The sequence below is a fragment of the Chiloscyllium plagiosum genome, unplaced genomic scaffold, assembly GCF_037043375.1.
Source record: "Chiloscyllium plagiosum isolate Xiang-an unplaced genomic scaffold, Cpla_swu_hap1 HiC_scaffold_8, whole genome shotgun sequence".
Classification (NCBI taxonomy): domain Eukaryota; kingdom Metazoa; phylum Chordata; class Chondrichthyes; order Orectolobiformes; family Hemiscylliidae; genus Chiloscyllium; species Chiloscyllium plagiosum.
In genome coordinates, this window is record NW_028270146.1 from 36,115,509 (window position 1) to 36,141,637 (window position 26,129).

The 26,129-nt window shown below is 42.1% G+C and overlaps 1 protein-coding gene across 6 annotated transcripts in view; it reads right to left on the reverse strand.

Moving 5' to 3' along the window:
- Positions 1–26,129, reverse strand: part of syt16 (synaptotagmin XVI) — a 194,610-nt gene that overhangs the window by 66,791 nt on the left and 101,690 nt on the right. Inside the window, exon 1 of one of the 6 annotated variants that reach the window (XM_087989701.1) lies at positions 23,001–23,113. The exons of the other annotated variants lie outside the window; for them this stretch is intronic. The gene's annotated coding sequence lies outside the window, so the exon portion shown is untranslated. Of the gene's footprint in view, positions 1–23,000; positions 23,114–26,129 lie in introns of those variants that run through there. 6 annotated transcript variants of the gene reach the window in all.

Here is a 26,129-nt window from a genome sequence, read left to right on the forward strand (position 1 = left end):
CTGGGACTTTTTCATTGCAGCATAGGAGTTTGACCTTATAGAAGTTTAGAAGGTCATAAGATGAATAGCAAAGGTCTTTTCCCTCACGTAGGGGAATTCAAAGTTAGGGGAGCATATCTTTTAAGATGAGAGGAGAAAGATTTAAAAGGGACCTGAGGGGCAACTTTTTTATGCAGAGGGTGGTCCGTTTGTGGCATGAACTGCCAGAGGGAAGTGGTAGATGCAAATACAGTTACAACATTTAAAAGACATCTGCATAAGTACATGAACAGGAAAGGTTTAGAGAGATATGGGCCACATGCAAACAAACGGGACTAGTTTACTTTGGGAAACTTGGATGGCATGAATGAGTTGGATGGAAGGGTTTGTTTCTGTGCTGAATGATTCTAATTCTATGACAGTGAATGACCTGGAACATTGCCCATGAGGATGCAACAAGATGAAGAATGATTTTTAAAAAGTAATTGGATGTGCATTTATAATAAACTTGCAGGGCCAAAGTGGTAAAGCAGGGGAATGTAACTGATAGACAGACAAACAGAGAGCTAGACAGGCCCAATGGCTTCCTTCTGTACCCCACTATGACTCAGTGATAACCTAAGGCAAAAGGGGCAGCATGCCTGTATGTCCAAACCTTCCTGCAGGAGATGATGTTGGCCGTTGTAAGAATACTTGCAGCTTATGCCACGGTGGCCAGCAGGGCAGAATCTATAGTAGATCAGTATCCTGGTTCGTAATCCACCTTCTCACGCTCCACTTCACCCTCGTCCTACATTTTCTTCTCACTTTCAAGTTGTGTATGATGTAAGGTTGCACCATTTTATGTTCACCCTCTTCTCACCATTACCCCTGTGCATTTCGTTTTCAGCTACCCAAGAAGTGGAACGTGGCCAGGTAGTGGAGGAACGCCAAGACAGTAATGCTGGAGACACATCTACACTTGATACCAGTCTCACAGCTGCCAGCTCAGATACGGGCACTACATGTTTCTTAGAGAGTGGGCATGTATGTGCTGCAGCCTGGGAAAAGGTGTGTTCGAGAATTATGTTCTGTTGCCGAGCAGTTGGTGAACACTTCACTGGGCAAGGTACAGGAGAAGACTGATCCACAGAGCAACAATATACTCAATGTGTTATGAAGCCTGCCAGAAATACAATGGTGTTCAGTGCCAAGGTGCATTGGGAAATCAGCACCAATTTGGCTCAAAGCTCTGGGCATAGTTTGGACCTCATCCTTTTTTAGGATAGGAGATGTGGCCAAACACATGAGCATAACACATTAACCAATGACTGATATCTTATCGTGTGGTTGCTTCTATTCTCTTCATACACTTTCTCACAGATATACACATTGAAGAAAAAAATGGAAAATGTAAGCCAAAGTGTGGTGTGGTGTCTTTAAGAATGAGACACAAGCCGCTCATACCAGAGGAAATACCTGCCAATCAAATGTCAATCACACACTTACAGTAAGAAGCCTATTAGCCTGCACCTATCACAAGCTACAGCTGAGAGTTCCCGTCCCATCCCAATGGAGACCAGCAGCCACTGGGATCTTCAGAGGGTCCTGAACTGCTGCCTGCAGAATACCCATGAAGACAGGACCAGTGAGGGCCAATTGGAGGGTGGCTTTCACTCCAACCCACTCACAAAAGGGAATTTTGCCAGTGATGAGATGAGGCCTTGGAGTGGTTGTTAATTGATGAGGTAAGGGCCTTCATTGGTAGTGGGTTGTAAAAGTCAGCATTCATGCCTAGGACCTGAGGCACCCAAATATTTTCCCATCCTGCCTACAAGACCACATTTAAAGACAGAAAAATCACACCACTCATTTCCTTCCTTCCCATCATCCTGGAAGGGCTAAGGCCTGTTGGAGTATTAACTGAAAAGAAAGGAAGTGCATAGTACGAGGGAAAGGTGGCCAAGGCCCATTTGGAGAACAGGTGCAGACTCGATGGGCTGAATGGCTTTCTTTTGCATTGCAATGGATTATGTGAAAACTACTCAAAGTGAAAAGAACCACTGCTATATAGTAGCATCTCACTTTTGACAGGATCTTCCCTGGTAGCACTATTGATTTGATTTAATTTATTACTGTCATGTGTTTGAGGTAGAGTGAAAAAGTGTTGTCTTACACGCTGTTATTGACAGATTGTACTAAAGAAGTGCATCAGGTAACAGAACTAAGTACAGGATACAAAGCTACAGCCACCGAGAAGATGGAGAGAGAGATCAACATTAACATAAAAGAGGTCCATGCAAAAGTCCAATAACAGCAGGGAAGAAGCTGTTCTTGAATCTGTTCATGTGTGTATACAAACTTTTATATCTCCTGCGCTGAAGGTGGAAGAGTATAACTGGCATGGGAGAGATCTTTGATTACATTGACTACTTTCTCGATGCAGCAGGAAATATAGATGGAGTCAATGGTTGGGAGGCTGGTTTGTGTGATGGACTGGGCTGTAGTTTCTTTTGGTTTTGGGAAGAGCAGTTGCCATACCACTCAGTGATGCATCCAAGTAGAGTACTTTCTATGATGAATCTATACAAATTTGTAAGAGTCTTTATGAACATGTCAAATTTCCTTAACCTCCTGAGGAAGTAGAGATGTTGTTGTGCTTTCTTGACCATAGTGTCAACATGGTTGAAATGGTGAGCTCCGTGTTCATGACAATATACAGGTTCAGGATCATAATCTATGACAACGATTATGAAGGCTCAAAAGATGTTTTGCCATCAAATCTATTTTCATGTCATTAGATAGCTGATAAAACCACAAGGAAATAGTGTAAAATTTTTAAAGACGTCTGTTGTGCAAATGTCAAACTAATGACAAATTTATATTAATCCCTGCTGGACGTTTTGCTTGTGCTCTTGTCTGGGTTTCTGAAGGTTGAGAGTTCAAGACTCACTGTTGGGCATAGACATATAAACTAGTTGGACCCTCCTGTGTAGTACTCAACCTCGATCTTATTGAATGAGAAATAAACCATGACCCTGTTTGCCAATTCATAAGGGTGTTAAAGATCTCACAGCACATTACAAGCAGCAGGTGGCCAGGCTAATATTTATCCCTCAGTGAACACAAAAACAGGCTAAGTGGTGATTCATCTGATTTGGCTGTCGGCTATATTGTTGAACTTCGCTACATGAAGGTTAACTATCTTTTTTGCACTTTTTTTTAAAGCAAAATAATATTTAATCAATTATTCAAGTACATCAATTTTTTTTTGCTTTTTCATGGAGCTGTGAATTTTATGCAACATGGAAGAATAAGGAAAAATATTTCTTATATTGATTAACATAGATAATGGTCTTACTATTAAACGTTTAATAACATTGACAGCAGGCCCATATTTTTGCTATGCTGGAAACCTGATATTTTAGCAATACAATATTTTTGGAAGCCTCGAAGGTATCAGTGAATGTTCTTTGTTTTTCTTTCAAAAGTCAATAAAGTAATGTCTGATCAACTAGTTCTCCACATTTCATTCAGTCTTTGCCTGCAGGAGAGTTAGAGAAAGGACAAGAGACTTAAGCTACGTAATTATTTTATTGCTATATCTAGAACATAGGACAGCACAGCCCTACAGGCCCTTCAGCCCTCGATGTTGTGCTGGCCTTTTATCCTACTCTAAGATCAGACAAACCTCCCTTCATTGTATTAATTTCCATGTGCCTATCCAAAAGTCACTTAAATGTCCCTAATGTCCCTGGCAGTACATTCCACGGACCCACCACTCTGAGTAAAGAACCTACCTCTGATATCTCCCCAAATCTTCCTCCAATTAATTTAAAATTATGCCCCCTCATTTTCGCCAAGGGAAAAAATCTCTATCCACTCTATCTAAGCCTCTCAACATCTTGTACATCTCTATCAAGTCACCTCTCATCCTTCTTCCTTCCAATGAGAAAGTCCTAGCTCCCTCAACCTTTCTTCATAAGACATGCCCTCCAGTCCAGGCAGCATCCTTTGGATGCAAATCTCCTCTGTACCTTCTCTAAAGCTTCTATATCTTTCCTATAATGAGGTGACCAGAACCGAACATAATATTCCAAGTGTGATCTAACCAGGACTCTATAAACCTCAAAGCTCTTAAACTCGTTAATGAAAGCCAACACACCATATGACTTCTTAACATCCCTATCAACCTGGGTGGCAACTTTAAAGAATCTATGGACATAGATCCTAAGATCCCTCTGTTCCTCCACACTGCCAAGAATCCTACCTTTAACTCTATATTCTGCATTCAAATTTGACCTACCAGAATGAATGACTTCACACTTTTCCAGGTTGAACTCCATCTGCCAGTTACCAGCCCAGTTCTACATCCTGTCAATGTCTCGTTGCAACCTACAACAGCCCTCCACACTATCCACAACTCCACTAACCTTTGTGTCAAGAGCAGACTTACTGACCCACCCTTTCACTTCCTCATCCAAGTCATTTATAAGAATCACAAAGAGCAGAGGTCCCAGAACCAATCCCTGTGGAACACCAAAGATCACCGAGCTCCAGGCTGAAGACTTTCCATTGACCACCACCCTCTGTCTTCTATGGGCCAGCCAATTTTGAATCCAGACAGACAGGATTCCCTGTATTCCATTCCTCCTTACTTTCTGAAAGAGACTACAATAGGGAACCTTATCAAATACCCTGCTAACATCCACGTAAACCACATCCACTGCTTTACCTTCAAAGTGTTTTGTCACATTCTCAAAGAATTCAACAAGGTTTGTGAGGCATGACTTGCCTCTCAGAAATCCATGCTGACTATCTCTAATCAAACTATGCTTTTCCAAGTAATCATAAACCCTGTCTCTCAGAATGCTCTTCAGTACTTTGTTCACAACTGATATAAGACTGACTGGTCTGTAATTCCCAGGATTATCCCTATTCCCTTTCTTGAACAAGGGAATAACATTTGCCACCCTCCAATCATCTGGTACCACTCCAGTGGACAGTGAGGATGCAAAGATCATCACCAAAGGCACAGCAATCTCTTCCCTTGCTTCCTGGAGTAACCTAAGGTTTATCCCGTCCGGCCCAGGGGATTTATCTATCCTTATGTCTTTCAAATGTTTCAGTACATCCTCCTTCCTAACATCAATCTGTTCTAGCGTATCGGTCTGTTTCACGGTGTCCTCAGAAAGTTCAAGGTCCTTCTCAGTAGTCAATACTGAAGCAAAGTATTCATTAAGGATCTCCATTAATTTCTCCAACTCCAGGCAGAAGTTCCCTCCACTATCTCTGATCAGTCCTATCCTCACTCTGGCCATCTTCTTGTTCCTCACGTAAGTGTAGAATGCCTTAGGGTTTTCCTTAATCCTAGATGCTAAAGCTTTTTCATGTCCCCTTTCCAACTCTCCTAAATCCAATCTTCAGTTCCTTCCTGGCTACCTTGTAACCCTCCAGAGTCCTAGCTGATCCTTGCCTCCCCAACCTTATGTAAGCTTCCTTCTTCCTCTGTAAAAACGCCATCCCATATTCCCAATTCCTTCGTCTCTACCGCATCTGCTCCCAGGAGGACCAGTTCCAATACCGTACAACCCAGATGGCCTCCTTCTTCAAAGACCGCAATTTCCCCTCCGACGTGATCAACGGTGCCCTCCACCGCATCTCCTCCACTTCCCGCTCCTCTGCCCTTGAGCCCCACCCCTCCAATCGCCACCAGGACAGAACCCCACTGGTCCTCACCTACCATCCCACCAACTTCCATATACATCGTATCATCCGTCGTCATTTCCGCCAACTCCAAACGGACCCCACCACCAGGGATATATTTCACTTCCCTACCTATCAGCGTTCCGAAAAGACCACTCCCTCCGTGACTCCGTCAGGTCCACACCCCCCACCAACACAACCTCCACTCCCGGCTCCTTCCCCTGCAACCGCAAGAAATGCAAAACTTGCGCCCACCCCTCCCCCCTTACTTCCCTCCAAGGCCCCAAGGGATCCTTTCATATCCGCCACAAATTCACCTGCACCTCCACACACATCATTTACTGCATCCACTGCACCTGATGTGGCCTCCTCTATATTGGGGAGACAGGCCGCCTACTTGGGAACGTTTCAGAGAACACCTCTGGGACACCCGGACCAACCAACTCAACCACCCCCTGGCTCAACACTTCAGGTCCTTGGACTCCTCCATCGCCAGACCATAGCAACACGACGGCTGGAGGAAGAGCGCCTCATCTTCCGCCTAGGAACCCTCCAACCACAAGGGATGAACTCAGATTTCTCCTGAGCTTCTTCATTTCCCCTCCCCCCACCTTGTCTCAGTCCCAACCCTCGAACTCAGCACCACCTTCCTAACCTGTAATCTTCTTCCTGACCTCTCCGCTCCCACCCCCACTCCGGCCTATCACCCTCACCTTAACCTCCTTCCACCTATCGCATTTCCAATGCCCCTCCCCCAAGTCCCTCCTGCCGAACTTTTATCTTAGCCTGCTTGGCACTCTCTCCTCATTCCTGAAGAAGGGCTCATGCCTGAAACATCGATTCTCCTGCTCCTTGGATGCTGCCTGACCTGCTGCGCTTTTCCAGCAACACATTTTCAGCTCTGATCTCCAGCATCTGCAGTCCTCACTTTCTCCTCCTTCTTCCTCTTGACTAGATGTTCCACATCCCTTGTCACCCAAGGTTCTTTCAACCTACCAGCCCTTCCTTGCCTCAGTGGTACAAACCTATCCAGCACTATCAGCAAGTGCTCCCTAAACAATCTCCACATTTCTGTCGTGCATTTCCCTGAGAACATCTGTTCCCAATTTAGATGCCCCAATTCTTGCCTAATAGCATTGTAATTCCCCCTCCACCAATTAAATACTTTCCCATTCCATCTGCTCCTAAACCTCTCCATGAGTACAGTAGAGGTCAGGGATGTGATCACTATCACCAAAATGCTCTCCCACTGAGAGATCTGACACCTGACATGGTTCATTACCAGGCACCAAATCCAATATGGCCTCCCCTCTAGTCGCCCAAATATGTATTGCATCAGGAACCCTTCCTGGACACACCTGACAAAAACTGTTCCATCCAAACTATTTGCACTAAGGAGGTTCCAATCAATATTAGGGAAGTTAAATTCACCCATGACAACAACCCTTTAACTTCTGTACATTTCCAAAATCTGTCTTCCAATCTCCTCCTCCGTGTCTCTATTTCTATTGGATCAGGGGTCTATAGAAAACTCCCAATAAAGTGACTGCTCCTTTCCTGTCTCTGACGTCCACCCATACTGACTCTGTAGACAAACCTTCCTCGACGATCTACTTTTCTGCAGCTGTGTTACTATCCCTGATCGGCAAGGCCACTCTTCTACCTCTTTTACCTTCCCCGGTATTCCTTTTGAAAAATATATACCCTGGAACATCCAACAACCATTCCAACTCTAATATCCAAGTCTATGTAACAGCCACAACATTATAGTCCCAAGTACTGATCTATGTTCTGAGTTCGTCACCCTTATTTCTGATACTTGTTGCATTAAAATAAACAAACTTCAACCCATCACATTGACTGCACGTTTGCCCTATCAAGTGCCTATCCCTCCACACAGACTCTCTGCACACTGTATCTGGCTGTCCTTTACCGACTCCATCATCTGAACCATAGCTCCGGTTCCCAACCCCTGCCAATCTAGTTTAAACCTTCCAAAAGAGCTCGAGCAAACCTCACGCTTAGGATATTGGTGCCCCTCCAGTTCAGGTGCAACCCGTCCTTCTTGTACAGGTCCCACCTTCCCCAGTAGGTATCCCAATGATCTACATATCTGAAGCCTTCCCACCCACACAAGCCCTGCAGCCTCGCATTCATCTGCACTCACTCTCTATTCCTAGCCTCTCTACCATGTGGCAGTGGTAATAATCCTGAGATTACTATTCTACTCATCTTGTCTTCGAGCTTCCAACCTAGCTAGAAAATTTGGTACTTCTTGCATTTCAATAAACACACTTCAACCCATTTTCTTTTCAGGTCCTCCTCCCTTTTCCCACCTATGTCATTAGTGCCAATGTGTACCATGACTTCTGGCTGCTCTCCCTCCCACTTAAGAATCTAATAGACTCGATCAGAGACATCCTTGACCTTGGCATCCAGGAGGCAACATACCATCTGGGAGTGTCCCCCTCACCACTGAAACTCCTATCACTATCGCTCTCCTATTCTTCCCCCTCCCCTTCTGAGCCCCAGAGCCAGGTTCAATGCCAGAAACCTGGCCGCTGTGGCTTTCCCCTGGTAGGTTGACCCCCACAACAGGATCCAAAACTGTATACTTATTTATTGAGGGGAATGGCCACAGGGGATCCCTACACTGTCTGCCTATTCCCTTTGCCTCTTCTGACGGTCACCCAGCTACCTTTGTCCTGTATCTTAGGCGTGACTACCTCCCTATAACTCTTCTCCATCACCCCCTCCGCCTCCCAAATGATCTGAAGTTCATCCAGCTCCAGCTCCGGTTCCCTAATGTGGTCTGTGAGGAGCTGGAGTTAAGACCACTTCTTGCAGGTGAAGTCAGCAGTGGTGACCCCTACCTCCCACATCCTGTAAGAGGAGCATGCAACTGCCCTAGCCTCCATCTCCTCTGCTCTAAATTACCAAAAAAATTGAATAAATGAGAGAAAAATAAAGCCTTACTTACCAAGCCTCCACACACAGGTCTTTTACTTTGGTTACAGGAGGAGGTCAGGTGTGAGACACTACACATGTATTGCGTTGGGTTTAGCCACAACCCAAATATATCAGTTCACATGCCAAGCAATCCCCATATCCGCATCCACTCCTGTTAAGTTTTCGCTCTGCCTATTCTTGAGGTAAGTCTTTAACAAAAAAATCTACCTTCCCAGCAGCGCTCTGGTCCTTGCTCTCACCGCTCCCAGTGCTGCTGCTTGCAAGTGGCAGAGTAAGTTCGAGGGACTGAATGGTCCACTCTTTTTCCTTACGTTTTTACATCCTCCATTCACGCTTGGTGAACTTTTGTTTGTCTATTTGTTTATTTATGCAAACAATTTTAAGAAAGTGTTTCAGAAGCTGAACAAAGAGACTAACAATTCAGAACCATTTCTGTTCAATGACCTATTGATGACCAAGGGCTCATTCCAACTTAAACGGAATAAATCCTCCAAATTTCAGCATTTGAATAGAAGATGCCAGAATGAAGAATGAAATCATGGACACTATAGATATGAACTAGCTCTCTGATTTCTAAATGTTATCTGCTGGATAGTTTTAAAATTGTTTAGTTACAGAGGCATGTTTCCCTCCCCCTTGCCCCAGTTCAGACAGCCACTTTCACTTTTAGACTGCTTTACACGAAATGGAGTGTTTCTGTAGCATAGCAACTACCATCACCTGAGGAAAGGTGCCAGCCAATCTGTGCAGACTGGCTCCCAAAGCAACAGTTGGACAGAAATAACCAATCAGTTTTAATGATTTTAGTTGCAGGGTAAATGTTATCCAGAACACCAGGAGAACTCAGTGAATACTGCCACAGGATCTTACTATGTAATCCTAAAGTGGCAGAGACTCTAAATGTCTCATTCAAAGGACAATACCTCCGGCAGTAGAACATTTTCTGTCCCTCAGCCAAGGCTGACAACATAAATTTCCACGTAAAATGCACCAGGTTGGCATGTCTGATTCTGTTTACTCATTAGGTTTGCAGTCATTAGATGAATGCAGAGCATCTCTTTATAAGTTTTTTAACAATGCTACACAATAAATGGCACTCTGAATTTTCACCTTTGTGAAATAAGAACGGTGTGGGAGTGAAACTATCCATCACTCCGATAAAATAAACTTCACAAATATCTCCATGCTCGCCCAGTTCCTCAACAGATTGCTGACATTTCCATTTTATATTAAACTGCTACTTACTCACCTGGCACTCAACACTGCAGCTAATTGTTAAATACTAACCTGCCAGATTCCAAATTATATTCTAGACAGATGAGTGGGTGGAAATTTTAATTATATTGTGCATCTTGATAACAACTATGAAAATGATTAATCAGTCATTAAGATACTACTTATATGATAACACCCACAATTTTTTATTGCTTAAAGATGTAATAGAGTTAGTTTGTGAACTCTTTTTGATGGTGTTCTTGTGCTTTTGAAGTATGTGGCTCAGACATAAACGCTGAGTGACATGGCAATACAACAATTATATGCACAAGTTGCATTTCAACCAGGAAGATACTGGAAAACATTCTTGCTAAACTGTAGGATCCAAGCTCAGTTTTCCTTCATCAGTTCATGGGATGTGAACACTGCTGCCCATATTTTTTTTTATTCATTCATGGTGTGTAAGCATCACTGACTGGGCCAAAGCCTAATTAGAGTCATAGAGATGTACAGCACAGAAACAGATCCTTCAGTCCTACTTATCCATGCCAACCAGATATCCTAAATTAATCTAGTCCCAGTTGCCAGCACTTTGCCCATATCCCTCTGAACCCTTCCTAGTCATATACCCATCCAGAGGCCTTTTAAATGTTGTAATTGTACAGGCTTCACAACTTCCTCTGGCTGCTCATTCCATACATGCACCACCCTCTGCATGAAAAAGTTGCTCCTTAGGTCCCTTTTAAAACTTTCCCCTCTTACCCTAAAACAATGCCCTCTAGCTCTGGACTCGAGAAAGTGATGCTAAGTGACCTCCTTAAATGACTGCAGTCCACGTGTTGTAGACACTCCTACAATACCATTAGGAAGGGAATTTCGGGAGTCTGACTCAGCAACAATGAAGGAATCGCCATGTAGTGTAAATACCAATCTTATTTATATTTCCTTTTTTTTTTATTATGGTCAAAAATGGGAAAGGGTTACAGCACTTTTAAAAATAGTTACTGGAACTCACTAAGTTGTGTTTACATTGTTGCTTTGCAAGTGGGGCTGGGCAGAAAGGTAAGTTGGCACAGCACTGGAGTGTCATAGAATCATAGAGATCTACAGCACAGAAAGAGACCCTTCAGTCCCTCACATCCATGCTGGTCAAAAACAACCACCTAACCATTTTAAACCCATTTTCCACCACTTTTCAATAGCTTTATATGCCTTGGCATCACAAGTAAATACTTCTTAAATGTTGTGAGGGTTTCTGCCACCCTTACAGGGAGTGAATTCCAGATTCCCCCCACCCTCTGGGTGAAAAAGCTTTTTTTTAACCCCATTTCTCTCTAAACCTTCTGCTGCTTACCTGAAAACTACACCTCCCTGATCATTGATTCCTCCATTAAGGGGAAAAGCTTTTCTGTCTACCCTGTCTATGTCCCTCATAATCCTCATGTCCCCTCCCAATCTCTTCTGCTCCAATGAAAACAACCTCTTTGTCCAATCTTTCATTATAACTAAAACTCACCAACCCATGCAACATCCCGGTAAATCTCCTCTTCACCTCTCTGGTTTTATCGAATCCCTCCAGTTCCAGCATAACCTTTCTTGCTAGTGTGTGAGTGTGCATGGTGAGATTCACCCAGCAAAAGAGTGTTGACTGGTTTGTGCAATCATGATCAGTTGTGATTAGTAGAGGTTATCAGCCTAACAACAACTCTCTGACTGGTTCCTGGCCAGTCATGACAATACAGAGACAGAAGAGTTTCAGACTGAACAAAACTGGGATCTCTACCGCTCTGCTCTAAAAAAGAATCATACTCAATGTTCTCTCTTGCTCCAAGGCTCCTCACACAGTAACTGGCCTCAGTAGACTGATTACTACATTGACTTGAGGCCAACATATCCCGAATGAAATTTACAGGGAGCGCTGGCTATGCTGGACTCAAAATGTTAACTCTGTTTCTCTCTTCACTAGTGCCTCACAGCACCAGGCACCTGCAATCAATTCCAGCTTCAGGCAACCGTCTGTGTGGAGTTTGCAGGTTCTTCCTGTGTCTGCTTGGGTTTCCTTTGGGAGCTCTAGTTTCCTCCCACAGTCACAAAGATATGCAGGTTAGTTGAATTGGCCATTCTTATTTGCCCATATAGTGTTCAGGGATATGTGGTTTAGGTGCATGAGACAAGGGTTAGGGTAAGGGAATGGATTTCAGTAGGTCACAGTTCAGAGGGTTGGCGTGGACTTGTTGAGCCAAATGGCCTGTTTCCACACTGGAGGGATTCTATGATTCTACTTGCAAGGAACAACCATGCTGTATCAAGACATTATTCCCATATAGTTTTTCTCAGAGATCTCTATTCCCTAAGCCCTAAAAAATCTAAAGCCTAGTAAACTGCATTAATAGCTCAGGGATGCTGTGGAGTTGCAATGCTTCCTAGAAGAACTGGGAGTTACAGTTTGATCAGTTGGAAAACAATCTGAGAAAGCAACACGATACAAACAGTCATGCCCTAGCTGAGGGAGGGTTTATAGAAATGTGCCTTGCTGATCATAATTGTGCCAATAAACACGTGGGGGCTAAAACTGTTGTCAGACAGAAGTCTGACTCACTCCAAGTGAATAAAGAATGTGGACCGGTGCAGTGAAGTAATGACAGAAATGCTGCAAAATTTGTCAGTTGCACAAGACAAATTATTGTTGTATCACATATTTAAAGGCCACAATAATCTTTTCATTTGAAATATACTTTGCCTTCATTCATATATCATTTGTGTTTGTTCTGATTTGTATTAAAGTAAGGGATGCAAAAAGAGAAATCCCGTTCGTAATTCTTTTATTTGGGGCTCGATTAGTAAATTGGTTATTTTGGTTTACTTATACAGATTGTAACAATAAGAGACAGTCCACCTCTTTTCCTGGTAAATGTTTTCAAAACATTGAACATAACACAAGAGATGATATTATGGTGCATTCTATTACTTGAAAAATGCATTGTTAACTATAAAGTACTTTGTGACATTCTGAGGTCTCTTTGCTACAGCAATACCTTGTGTTTTGTATTGCACTTTTAACAAGTAAAACTCACAGCCTAAGTGGGTCCTATAAAGTTGGTGTAAAAGGAGTGGGTTGGGAGGGGACAACCAGTAATTGCTGTGTGCCAATTATCATCCAATTTAAAGGCACTTACAGTCACATGAGTTTCCCCTCCTTATGGTTTATCCACACATTGGAATGTGGATGCAATGAACCTGTCTACCAACCAAAGTATGTTAGACAAATATATGACCAGGCAAAAATTGCTCTCATTTTTTGACAAACAGCATGAAATTAAGGCTTGGGCGCTCTTCAATTGTATCTTTGTGCACTACGTATGTGGAATGTTGATGAACCATTTACAGAAGGCTAAAACGCAGCACTGCTGTGCCAGAAACAGTGGGAAGGTGCACCGATGTGAATTTGCTGCTGAGTCAAGCTTGTTTCTAACTGCGGGGGGAAAGGAAAGAATAGCAGATTTCAATCGCCCTGATGTCAGTGACAGAAGAATATGAAAACATCAAGGAGCATGTTTTATATGTTTATTAAATGTGGCTTTCCAGATATATTTCCTCAGAGTGCTGTATTCTCTGCTGCTTCTCTCCCAATCTCCCTTAACAATAAGTTTGTAATACACAGTGAGGTAATTTAGAAGAAATTCAGACAAGTGCAATATTCTAGTAAGCACTATTTGATTTATTCCAACAGTTCTTTCAGTGAAGCAGACAGAGCTTCCCTGAAGTTATACCGGTGTGTAACAGCTGCAAAAGCATGTCAGAAAGAAGTTATCGGAAGAGGGTGGCAACTCAGCCACTATTAACCTTTGATCAGGCAGTGCTCATTTTACAGGATAGGATTGTTTTGCCACAACTGCATAGACTCCATGCAACTGGGCATCTTTAAAATTAAGTCATTCCTCAAAAATTCACCTGGGAACTGCAGCAGTTCAATTCGACATGAGCAACTCACATACATTAAAGTAAAATCATATTGTGTTTCGGATACTGGTTTATAGTTAACAGCTTCATTCACTGCATGAAGGCTTCTCTCATTTCTTCTAATGATTGCAAACAAAGGTTTACTGTCGCATGTGTTTAATTGCATCTTGGGAAATATTTCCTGCATTAAATTATCTAAGGGAGACTTTAACTGTCAGTCTTTTTGCCTTCTGTGTGACCCAGAAGAGATTAAATCAGTCCAGAGTTGCTTTTTAGGCAATATTAAAGGATAAATTACTGTATTTTGTCTGTACAACGACTGTCACTAGCTAATTAGTGAACAGTGAACAGCATATTTTTGCTGATGTACTAATGTATTTGTTTTCTATCTGATTGTAATTATGACAAACAATTGTATATGCATAATTAATAATTTACCAGGGATTGTTTAATGAATCCATCTTGCTTTGATTTCATAAAACTTTTCTCAAGTCTGCTCATAACATGTCAATTCTTTTTTCTTCTGGCTTTATAAAATCCATGGAAATGTAACCAAAATAATCTTTGAGCATTCCTCTCGTTCAAAGTGTGATAATTATTATGAAGTGGATAATATTTTCTTTTTTCATGGGCTAGGGCAACATTTACTGTTAATCCTTAACGGCATGTGGGAAGATGATGACAAACTGCCAAACTGATGATGGTAACATCATTGAACATCAAGGGGAGAAATTTAAGTTCTCTTGTTCAAGACTAGCATTCATTGACACTTGTGTGTTGCAAATACCACTTGTCACTTATCAGTGCAAGTTTGAATGTTGTCCAGATCTTGCTGCATGTGGGCGTGGACTATTTCAAAATCGATGATGTTGAAAAGGTTACTGAACATCATCTGTGACCAACCCAGTTCTGACATTATGTTGGAGGAAGATCATTCAATAAGTAGCTGTAGATGTCTCAGATATTCCCCTAAAAATTATGGGTCTCTGTGGCACAATAAGTTGCACTTTAATCAGTAGAAGAACTCCTATGAGCCGGAAGGCCCAGGTTCAAGTCCAACCTGCTCCTGAGGTGTCTCATAAAATGTCTGAAGAGGTCGATTAGAAAATATCTTCCCTGAAACCTCCTGCAGTTATGTCCTGGTACTGGACTGACAGGCCTCCAATAACCACAATCATCTTCTTTTCAGTAAGGCAAGACTCGAATCAGAGAAGGATTCACCCACCCCGCCTGGATTCTAAGGCTCCTTGATGCTATACTCAGTCCAATGCGGCCTTGATGTCAAGGGTAATCACTCTCACGTCAAAATCTGGAATTTAGCTCTTTTGTTCATGTTTAAACCAACGCTGTAATGAGATCTAGAGCTGGGTGGGTCAAGAAGAAGCGAAGTTGAGTATTGGTCAGGAAATTATTTGGTGAGAAGATTGCGTTTGGTGACAACTTAAAATAACATATTCCATCACTTTACTGATCATTGAGAGTTGACAGATGGGGTAGTATTTGGACAGATTGGATTTGTCCTGTTTTTTGTGGTCAGGACATACAATACCAACAATAATTGCCCAGATAAGTATTACCAGTATTGTAGCTGTACTAGAACATTTTACTTAAGTGCTCAGCCAGTTCTGGAGTACAGATCTTCAAATCCATAGCTGAGGTGCTGTATGGCCCATTGCTTTTTATGGCTGCAGAGTCTTCCACTATTTCTTGATATCCTGCTGATGGAATGGAATGAAATTGGTGGAAGACTGGCACTGGAGATGCTGGATACCGTGGGCAGAGCCCAAGAGGGATAATTCACTTGGCATTTCTGGCAAAAATGGTTGCCCATGCTTCAGCCCCTTCAGCCTTTCGCTGACCCCTACCATCATTGAGAAGGGGGATGTTTGTGGTGTCCCCTCCTGGTGTTAGTTATTGAATTGTCAATTACCATTTGTAATTAGATATAACAGGATCACAAAGCCTTGACTTTATGCATTTGTTAAGGAGTTTGTCAATTGGATACTGTTTCCACTGAGTGCTAATTTTGTCAAGTTGACCACTCATTTTTAGGTGCACCTGGTTCTGTTCCTGATACACTCTTCTACCTTCCTCATTGATACAAGGTTGATCCCACAATTGGATGGTAACAAATAGAGGGCAATATACCACAACATGAGGTTACAGATTGTGGTTGAGTCCAAACCTGCTAATGCTAATACCCCATAGTGCTTTATAAATGCCCTATTTTGAAATGCCAGATTTGTTCTTAACCTTTTTTTCAAGTGTGGCAATGCCCTACAACATGATGGAAGCTCTCTTCAGTTAAATATAGGAGTGGGCCAGATGGGTTTATCATGTTGTTTGTTCTATCCAGCTGCTGCAGATTCAATCTCATGGATATGCAGTTCACAATTCAGGCAGTTCAATTAGTGGCGATGCAACTGAGCCACTCTGAGAGACAGAGATTGAGCCTTCCAGCTAGAATATATTCTATGCCCTTGCCACCCTCAGTGTTTCTTGCAAGTGATCTTCAATATGGAGGAGGACTGATCAATCACCTATTGCCTTCCCACAACTGATTAATCATCAGAAGGTTTTCTTGACAATTTTGATTTGGTAGCGTGTGACATCGCAAGATGCAGAATAGACGTTCTTCAATTTTGAAAAATAACGAATAGCTAGCACCCCTGAACAATACTGCTAACTGTACCAGTAGCCTCCAGCTCTAAGACAACTGGCATAAATTTTGCTGCAAAAAAAATTATGAATTTCTCATATGTCACCTTAGTTTATAAATCATCTAGCAATTCGATGAGGAAAAGAATTGCAAATTTTTGGACAATTTGCATCATTCCACCAACAGCCTGACAAAAATGTCATGGCACCCATCAAACGCATACCCTCAAATTTCCTGGAGTTTCAGAAACTGCACATTGCATATTGATTGCTCATTAAACTCAGTGCATAAAGTTAAGACTGATACTTAATGGCATCAATACCCTCGCAATGACAGGAGCTATGTTCCTGAAGTGTTACTCAAACTCTCCCAACCAGGAAGAGAATTAAAACCGAGAAAAGTCTCATTCCTGCAGATAATAAGTCGTTGTTGGAAAGTTAATAAAGTAAATTCTTTATTTTTTATCTTACTGTTTTTGTATCCTTTTTTCTCTTATAACATAATCTTTACTTCTCCCTCTACTTATCTTTCTATACGTGATTTTACCATCAATTGTCAGGGTGCTTTTGCCAATCTCGACAGCGATTAGGCATGGAGAATATATTCAGGCCTAGATAATCACATCCATTCCTGCTAACAAATAAGCACAAGTAAAATTTGTTGTGCAGATTTGCAACCTAGGTCCATTTTTGCCTATTGTTTGTGATCTTCGGTAAATGTTCGATTATTCAACTAAGAGCTAACCTAATGCATCCTTGATTGTCTTGTTCAAACCTCCAACTAATGCTTGTGTCATAATGCACATAGAACTGCAACCTGAAAAATGTAGGAACACTTCTGTTGATTACAAGACAAGAAATTAAGAAAATGAAGAAATAAATCTTTAGTTATTTAAAGCCACAGGCGTCTTCATAAAGTTCAGTGACAGGGGAATCGCATTGCTCATCAGTTCAATGTTTTTAATAATTACGATGCAATAATCCCTTACCTGTCAACACTTCAACTGGAAAGCTATATTGTGGAATGCTAACACATACACATGTTTTTCTCAAATTCTTTTTCGTACTATTTTAAACAGTGGCAATAACAGGATTAAATTAAACGGTTTAACATCTTTTCTAAAAAGGCTGAGAAAGGAAAGTCAGATCAAATAATGCCACAGCTTAATTTCAGATCTTACGTTAATTAAAATCTGTAATTTGTTTGATGTTACACTCTGCCCTTCTGAAGTATTGCTTTACTTGCAAGGACCTCAAGAATTTCTTTTAATTTGTTGTCAGGATGAAGGCATTGCCAGCCTGGGCTAACATTTATTGCCCATCCCTAATTGTCCTGAGGCCGGGTATATGAATAGGAAGGGTTTGGAGGGATATGAGCCGGGTTCTGGCAGGTGGGACTAGATTGGGTTGGGATATCTGGTCGGCATGGACAGGTTGGACCGAAGGGTCTGTTTCCGTGCTGTACATCTCTATGACTCTATAAGAGTCAACCACTGTGCTGTGGATCTGGAGTCACATATAGGTCAGATAAGGCAATTTCCTTTCTAGAGGACATGAGTGAACCAGATGGGTTTTTCCAACAATTGACAATAGAATCATGCTCATCCAGATTAATTCCAGATTGTTATTGAAATATAATTCCACCAAACTGCCGTGGCAGGATTCAAACCTGGATCCCCAGATTACCTGGGTCTCTGGATTACCTGGATCCCCAGATTACCTGGGTCTCTGGATTACCTGGATCCCCAGATTACCTGGGTCTCTGGATTACCTGGGTCCCTGGATTACCTGGGTCCCTGGATTACCTGGGTCTCTGGATTACCTGGGTCCCTGGATTACCTGGGTCTCTGGATTACCTGGGTCTCTGGATTACCTGGGTTTCTGGATTACCTGGGTCCCTGGATTACCTGGGTTTCTGGATTACCTGGGTCCCTGGATTACCTGGGTCCCCGGATTACCTGGGTCTCTGGATTACCTGGATCCCCAGATTACCTGGGTCTCTGGATTACCTGGGTCCCTGGATTACCTGGGTCCCCGGATTACCTGGGTCCCCGGATTACCAGTCCAGTGATTCTACCTCTAGGTCATTACCTCACCAGACGTGAGGAGTTTTGTGATTTTAGGTCTTAGGGAATGAAATTTCATTCAGATTTTATAGCTTATTCTGAGCAGTAAATTACAGGGAAATACTGTCAGAGATTACCTGACGGAAAATTAAAAAGCTGATGACTAAATGTCAGCTAGGTAATGCAAATGGATTCATTCAATTTGGGATCTTAGATATAATAATTTACAGTGTAGAAACTTTTATTTTTCAGAGACCTGTATTGGCAACAAGTCCTGCACTTTCCACAACATAGAGTGGTGTTGTACTCACCCTGCACTACATTAATATGCAGCCACTGTCCTGTCAATTTGAGTTAGAGGACTCCTGTTAAATGAACCAGAAATTCATGGGTCAAAACCCCACTCCTGCACTTGAGTGTTGCATTAATCATTTCGATCTCATCTGAAAGAAGACCTGCCACCTATTCGAGGATGTGAAGAATCCTGTGATGGCAGTCAAAGAATTGCAGAGGAACGTAATGTAAAATTGGTTGCTGCGAGTGCAGACAGGTTTTTACGACAATTGATGATAGCTTCACAGTCACCATCACTGAGATTAGTTTTCAAATCTGGATTTAGTCACTGAACTTAAAGAATACTTTTTGAACCTATGTTTTCTCTTTTGCTCTACCACTGAAAGCTGTTGAGGCCAGTTCATTAAACAGGGAGCTGGACACAGTACTTTTGGCCAAAGGGATCATGGGGTATGGAGAGAAAGCAGAAGTGCAATACTGAGATTGCATGATCAGCCCTGAGCATATTGAATGGTGCTGCAAGCTCAAAGGGCCAAATGGCCTACTCCTGCACCAATTTTCTATGTTTCTGGACCGCCAGATTCGCTACGACCATACAACCACCTCTCAAAGGTAAAGAGATGGAAGTTCTCTCTCTGAAGGGTAAGTTCAGAACAGGGGAGCATAATCTTGTAACCATGATTTGGAGGAGCCGGTGTTGGACTGGGATGGACAAAGTTAAAAATCAGGTTATATTCCAACAGGTTTATTTGGAAGCACTAGCTTTCGAAGCGCTGCTCCTTCATCAGGTGGTTGTGAAGAAGACTCTCTTCTTCAGGTAAACAATGGGAATCTGCAGCTCCTCCTCCAAAGCTTTTGGGGCTGGGTGAATTGAAAAACTCAGTCAATATTTACAAGCAGCAAGCCTGGTGGATGGAGTTAAAAAAACAAGTCAGCTACGGTCCATCTGAATGTCAGAACAGGCTCGAGAGACTGAATAACCTACTCCTGTTCCAATCCTTCTACAAATAGTGCCTTCCTCCTTTGTTTTAAAACTGGTGAGAATGCAGGTTATAAATGTACACAATATTCGAGAAGCAAAGACAGAGACCCTGAGGATGTGGAGGAAGGAAATGATTTTTGTCAGGATACGCAGGAAGATGAGGAACCACAACATTCTCTTCCCCTAATGAGAAATCCAGGGCCCTAATCAGTTTTGATGGCGTGGGCAGCTGTCTGTTGATTGTTTTAAGTTGCTGGCTCAGGGACTATCAAAAAGAGAAACAAAATAAGTGAAACTATAATAGGATATTGGACAACTTAAATAAAAACTTTTCCACTAGAAATTGGATAATGTAAAATCAATTTACCTTAGGCAAAGATTATTCAGTGGGCATTATTAAAATACATTACAAACAGAATAAGGTGATGCAGCTTTAAGTAATTCTCAGAGAATAGAAAATAATTGAAATGTCAAACAAAACACCGTCATAGGACTCTACAAGGTCATCTCTTCTTATTTTTGTCACTGCGCCAAAATATATTTTATTAGCTTAATTACTAAATGCTAGCTGCAGAATGCAGATTTCAAAATCTGCTTTGATGATGCTAATTTTAACTGCTAAAGTCCTTTTCCACTAATAAAGCAACCACTGCGAATGGGAAGATGCGATCAGAAATGGGAGATTGAAGTATCTTTTTAATTCTACTTCAGTTTCTGTCTAGTTTTCATCTCCACTTCTATGGCCCTCCATCAGTAGCAATAAATGCAACATCTAAATTTGGTTAAGTCCTACCAGCTCTTTCATTCATAGAGTCATAGAGATGTACAGCACGGAAACAGACCCTTCGGTCCAACTTGTCCATGTCGACCAGATAATCTCAACTAATCTAGTCCCATTTGCCAGCACCTGGCCCATATCCCTCTGTACCCTGCCTGTTCATATACCCATCCAGATGCCTTTCAAATGCTGTAATTGTACCAGCCTCCAACACTTCCTCTGGCAGCTCATTCCATACATGCACCACCCTCTGTGTGAAAAGATTGCCCCTTATTTGCTTTTATATCTTTCCCTTCTCACCCTAAACCTATGCCCTCTAGTTTTGGACTACCCCACCCCAGGGAAAAAAAATTCTGTTTATCCTATCCATGCCCCTCATGATTTTATAAATCTCGATAAGGTCACCCTTCAGCCTCTGATGTTCCAGGGAAAACAGCCCCAGCTGTTTGAGGGTTTGGAATTCCTTCCCCACCTCCGCCCTGCTCCCAGAGAATTGCATGGGCTGAGTCATTAGTACAAATACTTATTGAAGTAGCATAGGCATGAGTTGCACATCAGGGCTGTGCAAAATTCCCATGCCACTGACTCAATCGGAATTGTCAGAAAATTGAAAGTTCAATGAGCAGCTGGCACCCTGCATTCAAAAAAACCCTTAAAGCCACAAACTTCAGAGGATTCTGATTCAGTTAAGCTTAATATAGTTACCCAAGAAAACGTCAGAAGATTAAAGACTCATTCTAACTCATACTAACATATGAATTAAGAAATTAGGAGCAAAGGTTGGCTACTTGAGCCCTTGAGCATCGTTCACAATGGACCTTGACTGATCTGTTTGTGTTCTAAATTCCACATTCCATCTACCCTCAATAACCTTCGATTCCTTGCCTTGCAAGAACCTGCTCAACTCCACCTTTAAAATATTCAATGAACTGCCTTCTGGGGCAGAGAGTTCCAATGTGCACAACACTCAGAAATATTTCCCCTCATCTCTGTCCTAAAAGGGTGACCCCTAATTTTAAATTCAGAGCTTCGTTCTAGATGACCCATAAGAGGAAACATTCTTCCCACATCTACCTTGTCCCAGGCATTCAAGATCCTACAAATTTCCAAATTATTCACCTGTTACTCTTCTAAACTCTAGTGAAAACAAACCCAATCTACATAATTTTTCCTCATAAGACAAGTAAATTCCTGAAATTGTGGAAATATTTTCGTAGCATCAGCTCCAAGCAAAGAGTTTATGTAGAGCTTTTTTTTAAAAAAACATACCCTTATCCTCTAAACCTCCAACGTAAATCAGTCATTTCTCAATTCCTGGAGATCTTATTTTCTTTGCATTACAGTCAGTTCTGTTATAACAGTTATTCCATTCTCATGCACCCTCATTTTTTAAGAAAATCGCATAACAGCATTATAACCAAAACATGCTTTAAAAGTTTGCGCTTTAGAAACAGTGTCCCCAATTCATCAATTGTGTCATAGCAAATTCACATTAACGAAACGTGCGTTATAGCAGAACCACCTTACTCTTTCTGAAAGCAAATGTATTAATAAGGTTACTTTCAACTTTCTGATGACAAGTGATCACGCAGCAGAATTCATTCAGCGCTTTGTTTCAGTGCTTTGCTACCAAACTGCAGAGTATCTCTCGCACTTACTATTTTAAATTTAAATGGATACAGATGGTTTTGCTATAACGTGTGTTTCGTTAATGCGAGTGCACTCACTGTTTCTAAAGTGTAAACTTTTAAAGCGTGTATTGGTTAACAGTGATTCTGGCCCCATTAGTTGAAATGAATAGAAGAACTAGGAGCAGGAGGGGTATCTGGGCCTTGGAGCCTGTGCCACCATTCAATAAGATCATGGCTGATCTTTTCGTGGACTCAGCTCCACTTACCCGCCTGTAATTGTATCCCTTAATTCCTTTACTGTTCAAAAAAATCAAAAACGTTTACTCACGTAGCATCAACCACTTCACTGGGCAGGGAATTCCATAGATTTACAACCCTCTGGGTGAAGAAGTTCCTTCTCAATTCAGTCCTAAATCTGCTTCCCCTAATTTTGTCCTAGTTTGACTCGCCTATGGAAACATTCCTCTCTACTATTCCCTTTATAATTTTAAATGTTTCTATAATATTCCCCTCCCCCATTCTTCTAAATTCCAATGAATCTAATCCCAGTCTACTTAGCCTATCCAGAATTGAGGTGGTTGGCTTATGAGGAATCAACCTAGTGAACCTCCTCTGTACCCCCTCCACTCTCAGAACATCTTTTCTCAAGTAAGGAAGCCAAAAATGCACACAGTACTCCTGGTGTGGCCTCAGTAGCACCCTGTACAACTGCAACAGAACCTCCCTGCTTTTAAACTTAGTCCCTTTAGCAAGGACAAAACTCCATTTGCCTTCCAAATTACCTTTTGTACCTGCAGACTAGCCTTCTGTGATTCATGCACAAGGACACCCAGGTCCCTCTGCAAGCAGCATGCTGCAACTTTCTTTCATTCAAGTAATAATCCTTTTTACCGCTACTCCTTCCAAAATGGATGACTTCACATTCATTAATATTATAGTTCATCTGTCAGACCTTTGCCCACTCACTTAAAGTATCTATGTTTCTCTGCAAAGTTTCATAGTCCTCTACATACTTTGCTCTGACACACTACACGCGGTCCTCAACTCTAAATAGTACTGCTGTTACGCAACTTTCTTGTAACACAGGGTTGCACAAGAATGGAACTACTGTGTTACAGCAGAACCAACTGTATTGAATGGTATCATCTTTTTCATATTTCTCACAATTGTTTAATTTGAAGAATGTCCTTTATAATAGAATCCTGAATAATGTTTAGTATTCAATGATATTTTGTTCTCTGGAACATTATTGTTACAACACAGCTTTTAGTCCAAACACACTGTTGCTTCTGCTTTTGAGCACCCAACTTTTATACCGAGAAAATGTTTTCTTGAAATTTGTTCTCAATCAATTATTGGTTTTCTATTAATGATTCCCCTCAATTAGACTTCAATTTTATATATTAGCCCTCTAGTAATTGTAACAAGGTCAGCCAGGCGGACCTCATAGAATATGAGTTTCCTGAATAAGGCTGTTAATCTGATCCAATCAGGGAGCCCTGGCTGATTATACATAAACAGGAGTGGCAGAGGTTCTGCTCACTCTGAGAGCTGGCTCTGAGGAAGTAGATCAATGTCAAGTCCTGGGAACATGTAAATAAAGGGTGATTTGGTGATGGGATGCTGGCCTTTGTGGAGTCATTTGTGGCGACAAAAGACGAAAATACACTCCGCAAGAAGTTCACTCCGAAACTGTCTTCTTTGAGCTGGAGTAAATATTTCTGGCTTCGTGCCGTTACTTGGGAAGCTTGACTCAGAATCACAGAGTCATACAGCACAGAAATAGACCCTTTGGTCCAGCCAGTCCATGTCGACCATAATCCCAAACTAAACTAGTCCCACCTGCCTGCGCCAAGCCCACATCCCTCCAAACGTACCCCATTCGTGTAGCCATCCAAATGTACCCTAAACATTGCAACCACGCCTGCATCCACCACGTCCCCTGAAGCCCACCCAACACACAAACCACCCTCCGTGCTTGTTCAATCCTGTTGAAGATCATGGAAAGAATATGCCATTTTTCTCTAGGCAAATTATATTGGGGCAGCTGAAATGCAACAAGTAATTCTCCTGACAGCTTGTGGACCCACAACCTTTTCAGTTATTAGCAGTCTAATATTTCCTGAGGCACTAGCTCCTAAAACCTTTGAAGAGTTGAAGGATTTGGTTAAGTAACATTATGACCCTAAGCCTCCTTAAATCCTTGGAAGTTACCGGTTTTACTCAGCATGTGATCCATGTTGGGATTTTTGAAGGGGTTAAGTTGACTGGCAGAGGCATGTGACTTTGGTTTAACCATTAATGAGAGACATCAATTGGTATGTTGTATTAATGATGTAAGCATGTAAAAGTGCCTATTGCTGAAGCCCAACTGGACTTGAAACAGGTATTACAACTGGCTTTATCATTGGAAAATGCAGCAAGTAGAGCACATGAAGTACAGGGTATCCCAAAGGAAGTGGATATCCTCATCAGGCCGACTGAGCTTGGGAGTCACCACTTGAGTGAAGACAACTGCATAACCTCACTCAGAAGATATCCTGAGCAGAGGACAGAAATTACCGGCCGCAGCTCTCTCGCATTTGTGGGAATGGCTGGGTAAATGCTGTACTCGGTTTTATATTCTAAGTCATTGTGGATGCCCATTCAAAGATGTGCATAGAGTTCATTCAACAAACACAGAGATGACAATAGAAAAACTGCGAGCATACTTTGCAATACAGGGGGCCCGAGGAGCGTTTGTCACAGACAGCAGGCCACCATGTACCAGCTATGAATTTGAGTATTTCCTAAAGTTGAATGGAATTCGGTATGTGAGGATGGCTCCAAACCATCCATCATCCAATGGTCTCGCAGCATGAAGAGTCCAAACATTGAAAGCCATCTTAAAGAAACAGCCTACAGCTTCACTCTATATCAAATCATCCCAGTTCCTAATTGATTATTGAGCTACCTGTCATGCAACTACAGGGATAGTTCCAGTAGAGTTGATCATGGGAAGAAAACTCTCCACCAGGTTAAATCTGATGCTCCCACCTGGAAGGAGGGGGTGAAATGGTATCAGGAACATCAATGTCAGGCATAGGACTCCACAAGGAAGAGAGACGGTTAACAAAAGGGAAGAAAGTTTGGTGACAAAGCCATAGAAATGGTCAACACAAGGTCAACTTCCATGCTGTACAAAGTTCAGGTAGGTGAGGTAGCCCTGAACACGCGCATGGACCACACGAAAGCTGCAAACACATGAACGAGGCAGGAGGAAACCATACCAAGTCCCTCAGAACAGCCAGCAAGGCTATCAGAACCCGTGGGTTCTTGCCCTCTGTTGAACATTGAAGAAAGCTCAGAATCTGAGATGGAAACTATGGATGTTGCAGTCTTGATGTTTTTACCGGTGGAAGAAAATGAATTTCTTCTAAGCCGCTTGGAGTGCAAAAGACAGGCTATGGTCAGGTACAGACTACCCATATCTGAAGCTGAGTTGCTTCAAACTGGACCCGATGCGAAAATGCTCCAAGAGAGACTACAAGATAAAGAACAGGCCTATGCCCCATGCCTTACATAGGGAGGGATGTGCTGATTGTAACAAGGTCAGCCAAGTGGACCTGATTGAAGGGGAGTTCCATGATTGGGGCTGTTAACCTGGTCCAAATCAGGGACCCCTGGCTGACAGATATAAACAGGAGTGTCAGAGATCCTGCTCACTCTGAGAGCTGGCTCTGAGGGAGCTGGATCAACACAAATAAAGGGTGACTTGATGATAGGAGACTGGCCTCTGTGGAGTTATTTCAACCCCCATCTCATTAATACTCATCCATCACTAGGAGTTTGTTCCATTACAAACCTCTCTCAGTGCTTCCTTTCCTCATCTGCTATATACAGCATTACAGTTAAAAAGTCATAACGTATTG